General features: G+C 33.6%; 1 long non-coding RNA gene and 1 pseudogene across 2 annotated transcripts in view; one reads left to right on the top strand and one right to left on the bottom strand.

Annotated features, from left to right (window-relative positions):
- LOC114306151 (uncharacterized) overlaps positions 1 to 4,649 on the top strand; it is a 37,921-nt gene extending 33,272 nt beyond the window's left edge. Inside the window, exon 2 of the long non-coding RNA XR_014363548.1 lies at positions 4,347 to 4,649. This is a non-coding gene — a long non-coding RNA (uncharacterized LOC114306151). The remainder of the gene's footprint in view (positions 1 to 4,346) is intronic.
- A 2,328-nt stretch (positions 4,650 to 6,977) lies between these two features.
- LOC114306181 (pre-mRNA-splicing factor ATP-dependent RNA helicase DEAH10-like) lies at positions 6,978 to 16,226 on the bottom strand (annotated as a pseudogene). Its single transcript, XR_014363332.1, has 10 exons — positions 15,784 to 16,226; positions 15,561 to 15,708; positions 15,242 to 15,483; positions 11,848 to 11,935; positions 11,129 to 11,331; positions 10,096 to 10,513; positions 9,444 to 9,647; positions 8,240 to 8,400; positions 7,754 to 7,939; positions 6,978 to 7,227 (listed from the first exon to the last, which is right to left on the bottom strand). The product of XR_014363332.1 is annotated as a pre-mRNA-splicing factor ATP-dependent RNA helicase DEAH10-like (transcript).
- Between the last annotated feature and the right edge of the window lie 220 nt (positions 16,227 to 16,446).

Here is a 16,446-nt window from a genome sequence, read left to right as displayed (position 1 = left end):
TCGTCGCAGTCACACAGAGATCTCAGATCTGTGTTGATCTCCTCCGTCGTCGTCGCCAATCAGCCGATCTCCTCCGTCGTCCTCTCTCTATGTATACATGTATGTGTGTCTTTGTGTGTATGTATAATGTATGTGTGTGCTGTGCGTGAATGTATACATGTGAGTATGTATGTATGTATTTGTGTATGATTTTTTGAGTACATTGCTGATGATGTTGAAAGTTGTTGATGGTGTTGAATGTTGAAACAGATTTGGATCGGGGAACTTTCGGGGTCGGGGAAACCCGATCCCCGTTGGGGGCAGGGACAGGGACCGTGATAGGTTCCCCGTCGGGGATAGGGGCCGAGGACGGGAAAGTTCTGGCCATCGGGGATCGGGGACGGGGAGTGGGATCCTAGGCCCCGCCCCGCCCCGCCCCGTTGCCATTCCTAGTTTGATTCTATGGCAATCCAAGTTATTTGGGGCAATGTTCCAATTACAAAGATTTAGGGGTTCAATTTAGGCAATGATTCATATTTTGATCATGATTTCAGTAATCAGTAGTAAATTAGAGGGGGCCAATTTTTAAGAATTTCAGTTCTTACCTCAGCGATAAAAAAAAATAAAAAAATAAAAACAAATTTTTGCCTTATTAAAATTTAAATCCCCAATAAAACCTGTGATTAAAGAATAACTTCTAAGAAAAAGAAACTTTCCAACTTAAGTAGAGTCTTGGATGTTATGGAAGGTGTTTGATTGAATAAGAATCTTTAAGTCATTGACTTTAGGAGGGATTTCAACTTTTATGAAAAATAGTAGATAAGGAAGTGGTGACCAAATCTTCCATTTTGAATAAAACTCCAAATCCCCCAAAAGATAATTGACTAAGGAGACAATTGTTTGATTAGATAATTGGAATAAAATCCGAAGCTCCTTGGGAGGAAAGAATTTTGAAAGAAAACCCGAGTAGAATTTTATAAATTATGAAAAGTTTTTGATAAGACAGAAATCTTTTGGTTTTTTATTTTAGAGGCAATTTGATTTTATGAAAAAGTGTTTGATAAGGAGGTAATGACCGAGTCATTCACTTTGAAATGAAATTTTGATTTTCCTTAGAAGACATTTGACTATAAGGTAACTATTTGATTGATTTCTTCGAATAAGATCTTAAATTCCTTGGAAATTTTTTGAAAATAAAATCCGAGTAGAGTTTGGAAATTATGGGAAGTTCTTTTCGTCGAGTAAAAATCCTTGGGCCACTGCCTTTGAGGGAACCTTAATTTTATGGAGAAATGTTAGACAAGGAAGTGATGACCAAGTCTCTCATTTTGAATAAAATTTTGGTTCCTGTATAAGATATTTGGCTAGAGGATGATTGTTTGATTGATTCCTTGGAATAAATTCCGAACTCCTCAAAACATTTGAAAAAAGAGGAAAGGAAAACTTTGAAAATTTAAATAAAAAAAGGCACTTTATTTTGAAAAAAAAAATAAATTGAAGTTGAGATTTGATTGTGCATTTTTGAAAATAAATTGGGGCACATTTCGGGAAACAATAAATAATGGAAAGGCAATTGTTTAGATTGATCACTTTGATAGAAATCATTAAATTTCCTCAAAATTGCCTTGGTTGGGCAACTATCACCGAATGGGTGATGATGATGACTTCGAGATCCGATGGTAAGTGTTGAACAAAATTGACTGGGGCCATTCACCTATTCTCAGGTTTGCTGCATAATATTCCGGACACTATTCGTGGGTTATGTTATTTCAACACGGCAAGCATCAGATTATGCTTCTAGTACTGTTTGATCATTTCCTTGTGGAAGGAGTGGTATATTGATAGTAGTAATTGATGTACCTTTTTGTGACCAAACTTACCTTTTGCATGTAGAGAGCATTAGCACCCTCCAAACTAGGGCAGGATACCCTCCTTTCTAGGATTGTATTATTGCCTCTTTGAATGATTTAGTGAATCGTAGATCTCATTTCTAAATTAGGACAGGGCAACCCTACCCTCCGACGATAGGCATAAATGCAAATTATGTGCTTATGTGATATTTTGAAACGGATTTGATTTGATTCCAGAGAACAACAATGAGAAAGACGGTGATTTCATTCCCAAAATCCGGAGAGTCTGATATGGCAGTGATTTGATTCTGTGGCAATCCGGGTGGCAGAGGAGAAGGTGACAGGAAGGGGTTGGGTTGGGGCAGCACTAATGGAGGTGGTGGAAATGAGTTAGAGTTGGGGTTTGAAGATTGATGATGAAGGCAATATAAGAATACAGTGGTGTGAATTGAATTAAAATAAAAAAGTCAAAATTGTGTGGTGTGCATGTTAAACATCTAATTTAAAGCCAGAAATGCCCTTGGACCTTTGATTTTGATAAAAAAAAATTTTGGTTCTGTCAATTAGTATTGTTACGATGTCAAATCTGGGTGCTTTATCATTTTCCTTGAAGTGAAAGAATGCCCTTAGACCTTTGATTTTGATCCCTTGCTCTTCTCAAGTGAAAGTTACATCCATTAAATTATTTTTGAGAAGCTATTGTCCCTACTGTCAAATTTCTTGACCACACAGATCAATCAAAGATTGCAAAAACTGTGGGGCCACTATTTTGTGATAGAGATTCTCATCAGTTCACAACTTTATTCAAATCAATTTGTAATTATTAAAATTTTGAACTTTCTGAGGCTGCAAAAAAAAAAAAAAAGAAACAATTTATTACTGATATACATTACTGTAACAAAGCAAAACAAAGTTTACAACAGTTGATGCTGATCATTGAGTTGAATTTATTAGTTTATAGATAAAATTAGCCCGATACACTAAATCCAGAAAACATTTTCTTTGTCTGCACTATGTTCTGCTTCAGTTGGCTTGAAGTATTCTTCCATGGTTTTCTTCCTCAATAACTGTAAATTAGAATAGAAAATCTCATGAGCTGAATTCATGTGGCCTTGAGAAAAACGTAAGCTCATTTGTTTAAGATCATCGATTTTCTTGTGAGATCTTGTGTTCAAATTTGTTGTTGTCAAGACCAGTAGTTAAATGAGTGTCTCCCTTCCTAGCCAACCACCAATGCAGTATTCATTAAAAAGAAAATTCATGAAACCAAGCATTTGGATCATAATATTATTTGTTATTAGACATAGCCTCAAAACGTGTTTAGATTTGAAGCGTTGAGTTACTTAAGATGCTGAAAGTGGCAATGCATTATCTTTGTGACTGATTTTATGTTCTTGTGATTATCTATGATGTCTCTGTCTTCTGTGTTTTCCCACCTTCAAGCTGTATTTTTTTCTATTTGGTGGGTCTGCAGGTATGTGAGCAGCCTTGGTAATAAGAGAGTTGAACTCTTTGAGATCAGGACCCTCTTCATGTCTGCATCTGAACAATTTGTTGAGCATGGTGTATTATTTTGAAAACAAAAGTTGTCCATGTGTTCTATGCTTCTCGTGTTTGTTGTTATTGAATGCCCCCAATATGATTCGTGGCTTATTTGTTTTTGTTGTTAATTCGTTTTCTGCAAATTAGTAATTCTTAGGCCCTAAGTTCTATGACTAGCAGCTTGGATTTTTTCTGCTATTAAGAACTTCTTGGTGGTACAATCCTATTATATCTCTGCTGGAATTGAAATCTGCCTTCACCTTTTTCTGTAGCTTACCAATGAATGTAATGATGTTAATGGGTGTGAATTATGATTGTTGCATATGGAATGAGTACAGGAACTTGGAGTAGATAATAGATCTAGAGGGGATGTGTTCAGAAGTGGAAAATGAAGTTTTTAATGTGGTTTAGCTTAGTACATAAGTGAATTGTCTGGTTATATTTCATTTACTTTGTCTTGTTGTCTTGCTAATGTTGTGGTCATGATGTGGCAGATTGGGTCTTGGTATTAAGAATTAATGAAAGATTAAAGGTTTTTGTGGCATTTCATTTGTGATCCTAGACTTCGCTTTTAAAAATCCCATGGATTCCTCACCAGATAGAAGAGATTGCAAATATTTTTATATCATGTATCAATCATCCAATGTTATTAGCTATAATTCCCTGTATAAGCATGTCAGTTAAACAATGTTGAGCTCAACTATGAACCATGCAAGGTAACCATTCTTCATCTTGTTTTTACAACATCAATGTAAACTGTCTATCTTGGAGTAATTATTTTCAAATTTTTGTAGCCAGTTGATTTAATTTAATCTTTGTTAACTCTTGAATATTGATAGTGGTTTTTTGGCGGCTTTGTGTACTAAGATTTATGTGTTGATGCTGCCATTAAATTGCAATCTATTAAATTAATCTATCATTGGATAATTTTTAATTGGTAATAATCTATTTGAGAGTTTGGCCTATTCTATGCAGGTCCTGCAAGCTTGCGTCAATTTGAAGCTTGGGAGCTCTATGCTAGATTTTGAATGCCATTTCAACGAAGCCATTGAAAAGAAGATGCGATGTGTTGAGTTGTTTTGTTATGTAGATATAAGTCCAATTACAATTTGTTGTTTGAATAGTTGAATGCTACAAACAATGCTTATGGCACTAGCTTTATAAATTGGAAATGATACTTTTGAAATCTCTGTCAGTTTATGATATACAATCAAGATATTACATACTAATGAATCGGAGCGTGATATTTGTTTGTTATTGAAATATCTTTTGATTAAACCTCTTTTAATGTGATGAGCATTTTTTTTTTTCTTCGTGTAGTTGAATTTTAATTTGGAGATGAATAGATGGTTTGGTGATATATTTGATATTTTCTGTTTGGTTCTTGAGAAATCAAAAAAGGACTATAAGTTGATGTTCATACTAGTACTTTTAGAGTAATTGTTACCAAAAAAAGAAAAAAAAAAATCAAACTTTTAGAGACCAATTTTAGTTGTTTCAAAAAAATTGTAACCTTTACACGCCACTTTCATTTGTTCCAAAAACTAAGACTCCGTTTGGTAAGAGTTTCGAATTATAGTTCTACCCATTGATTTTAGTGTTTTGTTTGTTTTGAGCTTCTAAATCATAATTTTACACCAATTTTTCAAAATTCAATTCAAAACATAATCATTACTTTTTAAAACTCATAACCAAACACATAATTCAAAACTCTTTTCAAAACTCAATTCAAATCAATATTTTAATTTTTTGAATATTTTAAAAATATTTTAATTTTGTTAATATTTTAAATATTTTAATATTTAAATATGTTATGATTTTTTGAATATTTTTAAATATTTTAATTTCAAAATATTACGATTTTAATTTTTTAAAATTTAGAATATTTTATAAAAATATTTTTAAATATTTTAATTTTGTTGTTAAGTATTTGGTTACGATTTGAGTGTAAAGTTGTGAAAGTAGTATGAAGTTTCAAGTTATGTGTTTGGTTATGAGTTTTAAAAATAATTTCTTAATTGAGTTTTATTTTATGTGTTTGGTTACGATTTGAGTGTAGAGTTGTTTTTGAATTTAAAATATTAACATTTTAAATTATTAAATTTTTTTGAATATTTAAATTATTTAAATTTTTACGATTTAAATTTTTTGAATATTTATCTTAATTTTTTACTTATTAAATTTTTTAGATTATTTAAATATTTATGATTTAAATTTTTTGAATATTTATTTTGAAAAAAAAATTATTTCCTTTGTAGTATTTTCAATTAAAAAATTAATTAATGTTATTTTCTGTTAATAATAATTTTTTTTAATTGAATTTTAAAAAGAGTTTGGATATGAGTGTTGATTAGAATTTTTAATAGTGTGAAAGTAGTGTGTTTTGTTATGAGTTATAACAATTTGAATTAAGTTTTGAAAACTCTTTCCAAAACTCATAACCAAACAAATTTTTTTATTTCACATGTCAAATCAAACTTTCAAAACTCAATTCCACACTCAATTCAACACTCTATTAAAAAACCATTACCAAACAAATTTTCTACACTCAAATCATAATTCCACAACTCACAAACTTAAAATACAACTCATCCTCTCAAATCATATTTATAAAACTCAACCAAACGCAACCTAAGACTTTAGAGACCACTTTTATTCGTCCCAAAAACTAAACTTTTAGAGACCAATTTATATTGTCTTAAAAATTAATTTGTCTCCATAATTACTATGCTTGGTGGACTATAATTAGACTTTTAGAGACAAATTTTGGTTGTCTCAAAATCAAAACTTTTTGCAACCACATTTTTTTTGTTTCTAAAAGTCTATTTATAGTGACAAATGCAAAATTTTGTCTCTAAAAGTCATTTTTTGACTTTTCCAAACAGGCCATTTCGGACAAACTTCGCGACGGAAGTTTTTCCCAACAAATATTATACTTTTAGGGAAGGAATAAATTTATCCCTAAAATGGTGATTTCTTGTAGGTTGTTTTTTTGTAGTAGCTCTTTTGCACCAAATTGTTTGTGAAAATCAGATGGTCTCCCTCTAGACTAGAGAAGCACTTTGTTGCAGTTTGTGCCTAACCAGAAAGGGAAAAATATGTAGCGAATACTCGATTTCCAAATTGAATACACTCTTTCTATCTCTATCTCTATCTTTACCGCCCCCCCCCCCTCTCTCCTCTCTCTCTCTCTCTCTCTCTCTCTCTTTCTCTCTCTCACCCAAAAAAAAAAAAAACATTAAAAAAAAGAATGGGATCGCATCAATTAGATTAACTAGGTGACAGACCTGCAAAACCTCATCATGATGAATAATAGATGAGGAGAAACAAACAGCAAAAATACTTAACAATGACAACTTTCACGTAATTGGTCTACAAGGACAAATTCATCTTGTGTTCTACTGTTCAAAGTATCCATCATAATTTGATTTAGTTTTTATTTCCCATACTGAATCATCTCACTGACTGAAAATCGAAAAGCCTCTGGTTCTATTTATAATATAGTTAATCAATTCCAGTTGCTAAGGCAAATAAAAAAACTTACGATCACTTTATTGAATGACCCAAGCAGCTTCATGAACACTAGCTACATAAATGCATTACAAATCAGTCATGAATGCATATCTCCTCTAACTTCTCATGAGGAGCATAAAAGATAGATTCCACCGAGAGCATTGCAACAGTTACTAACATTTTTTCCAGGCAATTGAACTGACTAGCCAAGATGAGTGCTTTGGAATGAATAGGCTTTAAGGGAAGCCGGGCCATTTGATGCCCAACTGGGTTCGACAATTTATATTCTTCTGCTATAGCATCTAGCAAGACCAGTATCTCCAATGATTTGATGACAGCATCCCTGTTCAAATTGTAAAACTGACGGCAATAAATTCCTTCCACTAATTATACAGCACTTCCACAAGAATAAAAATGAGCATTCAGTAAATGTCAAAAAACAAAAGTTTATGGTAGATAGTGCAGGCTCCTCGAGAAAGCAAACAACAGGAGAGGACAATAAAAAATAGATTATGAAAGAAATCATGATTACAAATCTTTTGTTCTTTTCTTTCTGGTTTAACACCACCCCTTTTGGCTTTCCTTTGCTTAGTTACCAATCACTCATCGAAATCACTCACAACCTAGTTGCTAATGGTCAAAAGTATCGACTCAGAGCCATGAAATACACCCTTTCATTTTGTGTTTCCCTGCTTCACTACAAACCCAGAAAGCTTTCTCTGTCTTCAATTTAATTTTGTTCATACAATCTAGTGGGCTGAGTAAGGTTGGCATAAAATAACTCATCAAAAATGCATGCACAAATAAACATCGGTGAAACAATGAGTAAAATGCTAAACCAATACAAGACTTAATTCTTTTTTTTCCACCTTGATGGTTTTTCCATGAAATCAAACCCAAAAAAATCATCAACACCAAGAGCCTTTAGTTGCAAAATGATATTTGAAAGGTTGCACCGTGTAATCTCTGGAATTGTAGAATCCCTGAGTTTCTCAAATTCAATCTCAGGGTAGAGGCAAAAGCACTTGCCTGGTCTTTCACGGCCTACACGTCCACTGAAATAAAGTAGCAGGCATGAGATTAAAATTCGTTTATATTCAGTCAATGAAAAATGTAAACAAATATACAGGAGGAATATTGGGTAAATACAACAAAATCCACATCATTTGGCCTGTTTATATGATGAAGTTCGTAAACCTAGGCGTACTCTCCCCCACCCACCCACTCCATGAAAAAGATAGCTCCGAACATAAGTAGATCTCTTTTTTAAGGAGGACAATTTATTCAAAATAGTAAATGAAATCACTAAAATATAACATGGATTTTTCTGTGCTTTAGTAATCCAGTATGCCTACCTCCTTCGCAAAGCCTGTGCTTTTGAGGTTGGAACAAAAATCAATGATTTCATCCCTATACGAGCACAGTAGGTGCGTGCTTTCACCAATCCAGGATCTATCACATACTTGATTCCAGGTATTGTTACGGATGTTTCAACAATATTAGTTGCTAGTATTACCTAAACAGAACAAGCAAGCATATTCACTAGTGCTAGACATAGATACCAGAAATTGTTAGAATAGTGCATCACACAAGGAAATGATCATCCAACATGCAAGTATAGCTCACACTTCATACCATTTCCAATAGTCATGTAAGACAAACAACAAAAAACAAAAGTGATCAAAGAAATAAACACCACAAAATTTAACTGGCTTATCAGAATATATTTCAACTTAAAAATCGATCATACAAATGAACCAGATGATTCAAAAGCATCTTAAAATACATGACACAATCACCAGGGACATCCTCAACCAAAAGGCAGAGGTTGATTCAGTACATACACCATGGCATCCTTTTAGAAGGAAAAAAAGATAAGTCTAGCAGACTGTCCAACCAATATGCATGACACACTTGGGAAGTCACAAAAATTCAAGAGAACCATGTTTTAGATTCTCATCCAATGCATTGCCTGTTCTTTTTGACACCCTTGTATGGTTCCAAGAGCATCAAGTAACAAGAGGAGTGAACTTGGTTGCAAGCACTCACCAAAATCATAAGCCGGTACCAAATTTTGGAGTACTTAACATGCAACTGCTAATTAAGGGTTTCGATTCTTTTGATCTTCACATAATTTAATTTTGTGCAATCATTAAAATAGAAAATTCCTACATCTCATTGTTATTTCATTAACTATGCTTATATACATAGGCTTCAATTCAGACCAGCATAGTCACCATGATATACAAAAATTCAATTATATGACTGTTAATAATATGCTAGTTTGAACTAGTTTCTGTAGAATTTCTTTTGACAAGTGGACCTCAGCCCAATATAACCTCATTATTTGTAGACTCTGTTTCAACCAGGGAGATCAAACCCAGGAACAAACATTATAGCCCAAGTAAAATGCCATATTAGACAGCCTTTAAGAGAGAGTCATTACTTGTTTTTCCTTCTAAGTCAAATTAAAAAATTCTAAGTCAACGATCATAAATATCTGAAGGCATCCAGCTAATACCCTACCTAATAGAAATCCAATATGCATCAACAATCTACCTTGCGAAATCCGGTTAGAGGTGGCATGAACACCTGTATCTGCTTTTCTGATGGAAGAGATGAGAATATGGGTAAAACTTTTAGCTTCTGGTTGTCTCCTAGAAACTGTCGAAGACTTTCTTGGACAAGCTTCTCAACATATTCAATCTCTTCTTGGCCAGTCAGGAATACAAGTATATCACTCGGACCCTCCTCCAAATGTATCTACAAGGTGAGAAAATGAGCTAATGAAGCTGTAAAAATGAATGTAAACGAGGACAACCAGACAAATGTCTAATAAGTAAGTAACAACTAGTGAACAATTACAGACCCAAATTGATCTAGGTATTAAAGATGGATATGTTAAGGCCTTTGAGAAGTACTTGAGAAAGGAATAGTAAAACTTGATTCCACTATAACAAAAAGAAACAAGAGATATTGGAAACCAAACAGGAAGTTATCAGGTGGGAACATCCTAAACAGCCTTCAAAGAAATCATATACATACCCCGGGAAAAAAAACAGAAACTAAAACAAAATCCCCTGTAGCCCAAACTTCAACTTGACAAAAGAAGAGACTCAAGCAATCTAAAAGTGAGTTCCAATTAAGTTGTAAAAAAAATACTGGGATAAGGTTGGAATCACGAGAACCCAAGAGAGGCTCAATTAACAACCTGAAATATAGTTATTAAAGCTACATCAATGCAATCTATCTCGGGATGATAAGTGTAGAGTATATCCACAGGAAACTGTCGCCCTTGTACATGAACGGCTTTTGCACTACCAAAATACTCAGAAAAAATTTGTGCATCATAACTGGCAGACATGATGATTAACTTCAATGGACTGAACTTTGTCCCCTGATATTGCTTGAGGATACCAGTGCTCTCAGCATCATTTTCTTTTTCCATCATCACGCCATTGTTTGCTTTCATATGATCAATATTAGGGCATTGATTGACTGATCCTGACCTCACGTTCTACACACGTTTTAGTAAGCCCAACAAGACATCAGTATGGACAGTTCTCTCATGAGCCTCATCGACAATAATAACTGCATACCTAGAGAGGTATGGGTCCAACAATGCTTCCCTGTGAACATACTCATCATTCATCAGAATGCATGCAAACAAGGCAACATGATGAAGTTTTAGTAAGCAAACATTCTTATACAACTACTCATCAGTGTAAATAATCCAGACTACCATTTTTAACAACAAAAATTCTGAAGGTCCCAGAGAGACCTAAAGATTGATGTATAAAAGTAGTTAGATCTACTGGGTATCACCCAGCGAGTGAGACAAAGGGAAGAAACGGTAGGCAAAAACTGATGCACGTAATTTTTTTTTCACAAAAAGCAGGTGCGAAAACACATTCGTTCCAATAGGTGTAACCCAATGAAGGATTGTACCTCCATGAAAGATTGTGACTCTTCCATGTATATAACCATCTCTCTGTCTCTCTCTGTCTCTAATCTAATCCTACTGACTGGGATATAATATTAGAGAACAAATTTTAAAAAAACAAAACAAAGGCTAAGTCTTCTAGATCATGGATGCATGATTTTTGTTACTCATTTAACACAAACTTCAAAATGAAAACACCAACCAGCAAGCTTAAAAAATAAGCAATTCTTTTCCAGCAAATGCTACCATCAAATTAAAAGGTGACCTAATATAATGCAATGAAGTGAAACATACTTTCTACCTCGAAAGAAATCCATCTGTCATGTATTTGACCCTCGTTGAACTGGAAGTCATATCATCAAATCTAACAGAATAACCAACTTTTTGGCCCAACTCAACACCGCATTCCTCAGCTACCCATTTCGCTAATGCGTCTAGGTTGAGTGATCCCAATGATCTTCCCATCACGACAGAATCCTGCATTAAACAGAAACTGTGGCAACTCTAGAAAAATTGGCCCATATAAGAGTAAAAGCTTAGAGAATAAACAAGGGGAAGATCAACTGTAAGGAAGAGTAAACCCTTTTTATATTTGTCCCCCAAGTCGAAGGTCCTGGCATAAAAACCTAACTAAGAAATTGTGACAATAAAGATTCAACAGTAAATCTCTTCATAAGTAATATGAAGTGCTGAAGCCTACTTTGCCCCTAATAGCCTTTTCTCTTAAGCAGGTAGAATGATCCATCATTTGTTTGATATCATGCACTACCTAGATAAGAACCTAAAGAATGCATAAAGCTCAAAGCCTACTTTGCTCCAAATGCATCGAAATTCATATTGAAGAGTACATTATCACGCAAAGACACCTACTAAAGAGGACATGTTAAATATTAAGTTCCAACCAAACATCTATATGAGGAATCACAAAGGAACACCATACATTATATTCCACTTTAGAACATTCTTACATGTTGTTCTAAAGGAAATTAGAAAAGAATATCATAAAAATACAAAACTTACGTGTTGTTTTTCCGCTTCCAGCTTCACCAACTATTATCAGTATATCATTCTCTTGACCCCCTCCACAAGTTGTTTTTCAACTAGGGAACTATCAATAACATTATAAGCAAATCCGCATTTGAATAATAAACCAAAGGTAAGACACCATACCAACAAATGAAATAATAAATTCATCATACAACATAATAAATTTTAAATTGTTCATATAATCCAAAAAGCACAAGTTTTCAAATATCTTTAATTTAATCTCCATAATCTCTAGGTTTTACTGCCTATTTCAACAAAAATTTGAAGGGAGGTAGCTCATATAAAGGTTTCTAAACGGTTTGCCTCCATGAATTAAAGTGATGTAAAATTAGTATACAAGAGAATATGGATTAAAATTATTGGAAAATGATGTTGACAAATAGAATTGCTACTCATAATAGGTCTTTAATTTCATTTAACAAAAATTTGACAAGATATCAAGTATTTCATCCCCAAGGTAACCAAATATTTACTCAGCCAACATCCAAAATAGCGCTAAAATAATTGGCAAGCAATCTTTCTTTTTTTAAGTGAAAGGGTTGCACTGAATTTGAGTGAAACAAGGAAACCTAAAGATAATTTCCACCCCCAAGGATTGCTGGTAGAATTATATGCCAATGCCATCAAGGAGCCAGCCTTTTTATCAATGCTTCTCTAGGTAACACGACACTTGAATCGTCATTTGTTTAATGAGTACTATTATCAAAGAGTAATTCTACATATACAGAATTGAATCATATAGTTAAGTACTAAATTGTGTTTCAGTATGATGGGACGCACCACTTTAGCAAACTTTTTTCCAAATCTAATTTTACTTTCCTATTCGTCTAGTCAAGTAGAACCTTAAAGTCTAAAGCTTTTTGAAAATTTCAAAAAAAAAAAAATCACTGAACGAAAAAAAGTCAACAAAAAAGTCCGTATATCCTTGCAAAATTAAAAGACAATGCCAATTCCTATGAACTAAAAGGTTAATAATCATTGCATAGAAAGTGATCACAACCAATTATAACAAGGATTGAAAGGAACTATATATATGGTGGTGTATCTGTGTATGTAATGAACAATGGAGAAAATATGTAGAGGCTACAACGGTGGGGGAAGAGGAGTGGAGTAGAAGAAACTTATAATAAACAAAATCCTCAGACAATTGGGATCCGGAAGATAAAAAAAACACAAACACAAAAAATTATTTATATATATAGTTTTTTTACACTTTGCCCCGTTATATTTGATATTTTTCACTTTGGCCCCTTGATTTTTTTTTCGACTTTGACTTTTTATATTTTACGTTTTTCTCAATTTACTCCTAAGTTAACTCCTATTCAAAATTAGACAAAAAATGTCACATTAATTGCCGCATGACATAAAAAATATATTTTTATATTAGGATTTGAGTTTTTGTCACATGTGTAAGTTATAATAAAATAAAATATTTTTATATCACATGACTGTCAATTTGTTATTTTCTGTTTAATTTTAAAAATGAGTTAATTTTTTTTAAAATAAATTGAAAAAAACTAAAAACATAAAAAGTCAAGTAGGGAAAAGAAAACTTAAAGTGGAAAAATGGTCAAATATAAAAAGGGCATAGTATAATTTACCCAAAGATTAAAATACACGTTTTCTAAAGGTTTGAAGAAAATACAATTAATCACACAAGTATTCACAAGAGCAGCCCCCACCACAACCCAAGTTAACAGCTCCCGCCAATGAAACCCCTTCACCACCCAAGTTTTTTTTTTTTTTTTTGATCGGTAAAAAAGAAAAACTTTATTGATGAAAACCAAACAAAGTAAGGAGGATACATCAATAAAGAGGAGCTTGGAACTAAGCGAAGCTCCAACCTCCTAGTTGGTGAGAAACCAACAGAAAAAGTAAAAAACAACAGAGCAAATCAAGCAAAACAGAACATAAACCAGAAAATCAGTGCAGTCCAAGGGAAAACTCAGCAGATCAGCAGATCAGCAGCAAAACCCCATTAACAGTATCCCAGTGGGATGCTCCAACAGTGTGAGAGACTCCAATCCTCAAACCAACAGCATAACAGATCAACTACCAATGCAGAGTACACCGACCCAAAATAACAGCCCACTGCTAGGCCTAGTAGCAGCATAGATGCAGGAATCCTTCAAAGTGTTTATATTGTGTCATACCCCTTTTGACAGATTCAGAACCACAACACTATGCAGCCCAACTGAATTCATAAACAAAACAGCTGAATCAACTCCTCTGCCTACCAACTTAACCCTTCAACAACATCAACTCAATGCAGCCCAACTGAAATCATAATAACAGCTCCCGCCACTACCGATGCTCTCAAAACCATAAGACAGAGACCAAGGTCCGATCCAAACAAGTATCCACAAGAGCAGCCGAATCATCAAAAACACATCAGAGATGTTTTCACATTGCAGTAGGCAGAGTTCCAAAATGATGGTTCAAAACCGCACACACCTGCAAGTCAGAGGTAAAAAATAAAAAATAAAAAGTCCATCAGAATTTTTCTAAAAATTGCCAAAACTTGAATATTTATTGAATATAGATACACGTATACACGATATGTACAAGCCTAGTCACGACGGGGACGCAATGGGTACCCCTAATCTATGTGACTTGGTCATTACGGTATTTTGAGTGTACAAAAACACTTCACAACAAAAGTCTACCCAATTAAATTTAAAATATATATATTTTTAAGAATGTCCATATATACACATCCACCAGGATTGGGAGCACTTACAAAATCTTTTTTTTTTTTTTTTGTAAATTTTTTTTTAAAATTATGGTACTTTTAAAAAAAAAATTTCAGTCCATAAAAAATTCTAAAAAAAAATTAAAATACCAAAATAAATAAATAAAAAGTTTACTATTTTTTTTAATTCTTTGATATGTCTTTTCTAATTTTTTTATTTTTTGATACATCTCGTCGACTTAAATCTAGAGATCTAAAATTTTTAAAAGATTCATTAAAAGAAGAAAATAAATAAATTTTTTTAAAAAAAAATAAACATATTTGACACCTAAAGCTCCTAACAGTAAACATATTTCCCACGACCCGCATAGAAAAACAAGTACCCATAATATCTGTCAGGGTAAACTTCTCAAGAATAAGTAAATTTGACACCTAAAGCTCCTAACAGTGTAACTTTCCATCAAAATTGATCAGAAAAGTGCATAAACTAGGAGTATTCCTTCTAATCTGATAATTTCCAACCACTGAAATAAATATTAAAAAAACAGAAAAGAAAAGAAAAGCATCCACAATATCGTTTTCAGGATGAACTTCTCAAGAACAAGTAAATTTGACACATAAAGCTCGTAATAGTAATTACTTTCAATCTTGTTAACATATTTTAAAATGACTGACCTGAATAGAAGGAATGAGGATGCTGGCTTCTTCGGTTTGTTGGGATCAGCAATCTTCTTCTTCTTCTTCTTCTGGCGATTCTCTTTTGTTTTCTCTTTCTTCTTGAGCAATTCCAAGGCTTCTTGCTTGTGAATTTTCATCATCTCACCCTCTTCTTTTTTGGGATTGGCAGACCCTTCCTCCTTCCTCTGCTTGTAAGCCTCCATTTCTTCCAAATATTTTTCCATGTTTTGCTTTGCAATCTGCAAGTTCCCAAAACATGAAATGGTTATTGCAGAGAGAGATAGGGAGATTGAGAGAGAGAAAGAGAAAATTTAACCTTTTCATAAGGCTTCTTCTGTTTCTCTGTCATGTTGTTCCATTCTTCAATGACCTCCCAGCCACACTTGCTCTCTGCTCTTCGCTCATTTCTGAATATGAAAAACGCAGGCATCGGTTGCTTTGGCTTCAACGGGTCCTTCTCTTTCCTGTAGAAATTCAATGAGACAGATTAGAGAGAGAATAAGACGAAGGGGAGAGAGAGAAATATAGAGAACACTTACTTATTCAATTGAAGAAACTGTTCTTCCTCCAACAGTCTCATGGCATCAGTCGTGAACGCCAATGACGCGGACATTGGTTGATGAGGACTGTAAAGATCAAAATGCTGGAGATCAAAAATCTGAACTCCACTTTTTTCCTCCTTCTGATCTTCCTTTCTGCTGTTGGTGCAGAGCAGACGGCCTATGATGGAGTACCAAAAGGCAGCAAAAACGTTTTTCTGTGACTCGGCCATTTTGAGACACAGAGAGAGAGAGAGAGAGGGATAGAGACTGTGAATGGCTGCAAAAAACTGTGAGTGAGAGAGAGGGGCTGTGTGGAATTTCTTAACTGAAAGTAATGAATATATATGGATACAGAGGGGACAGGGAGGGAGATGATTGAGAATATTTTTAGTGAATATTTTTTCGTTTATTGATTGAGAACTATTAGGTATTTTTTTTCTTCATTTAAAAGTTTCATTTGTGTTTTTGGAAAAAAAAAAACGATATTTTTTGTCTTTTCATTAAATTAATTTTTAGGTTCTTAATATTTATAAGTGTTTTTAATTAAACACTATGACACTTATGTGCAATTTTTTGCAGATTTAAAAAGTTTTGAATTTTTTCCTATTTCACTTTGACACTTATGTGCAAATTCAAGAAAACCTCCAATTGGAAATGAAT

Source organism: Camellia sinensis, chromosome 3 (assembly GCF_055761805.1).
Source record: "Camellia sinensis isolate YWXY chromosome 3, ASM5576180v1, whole genome shotgun sequence".
Lineage (NCBI taxonomy): Eukaryota > Viridiplantae > Streptophyta > Magnoliopsida > Ericales > Theaceae > Camellia > Camellia sinensis.
Note: the sequence above shows the minus strand (reverse complement) of the source record. Positions and strands in the feature narration are given on the sequence as shown.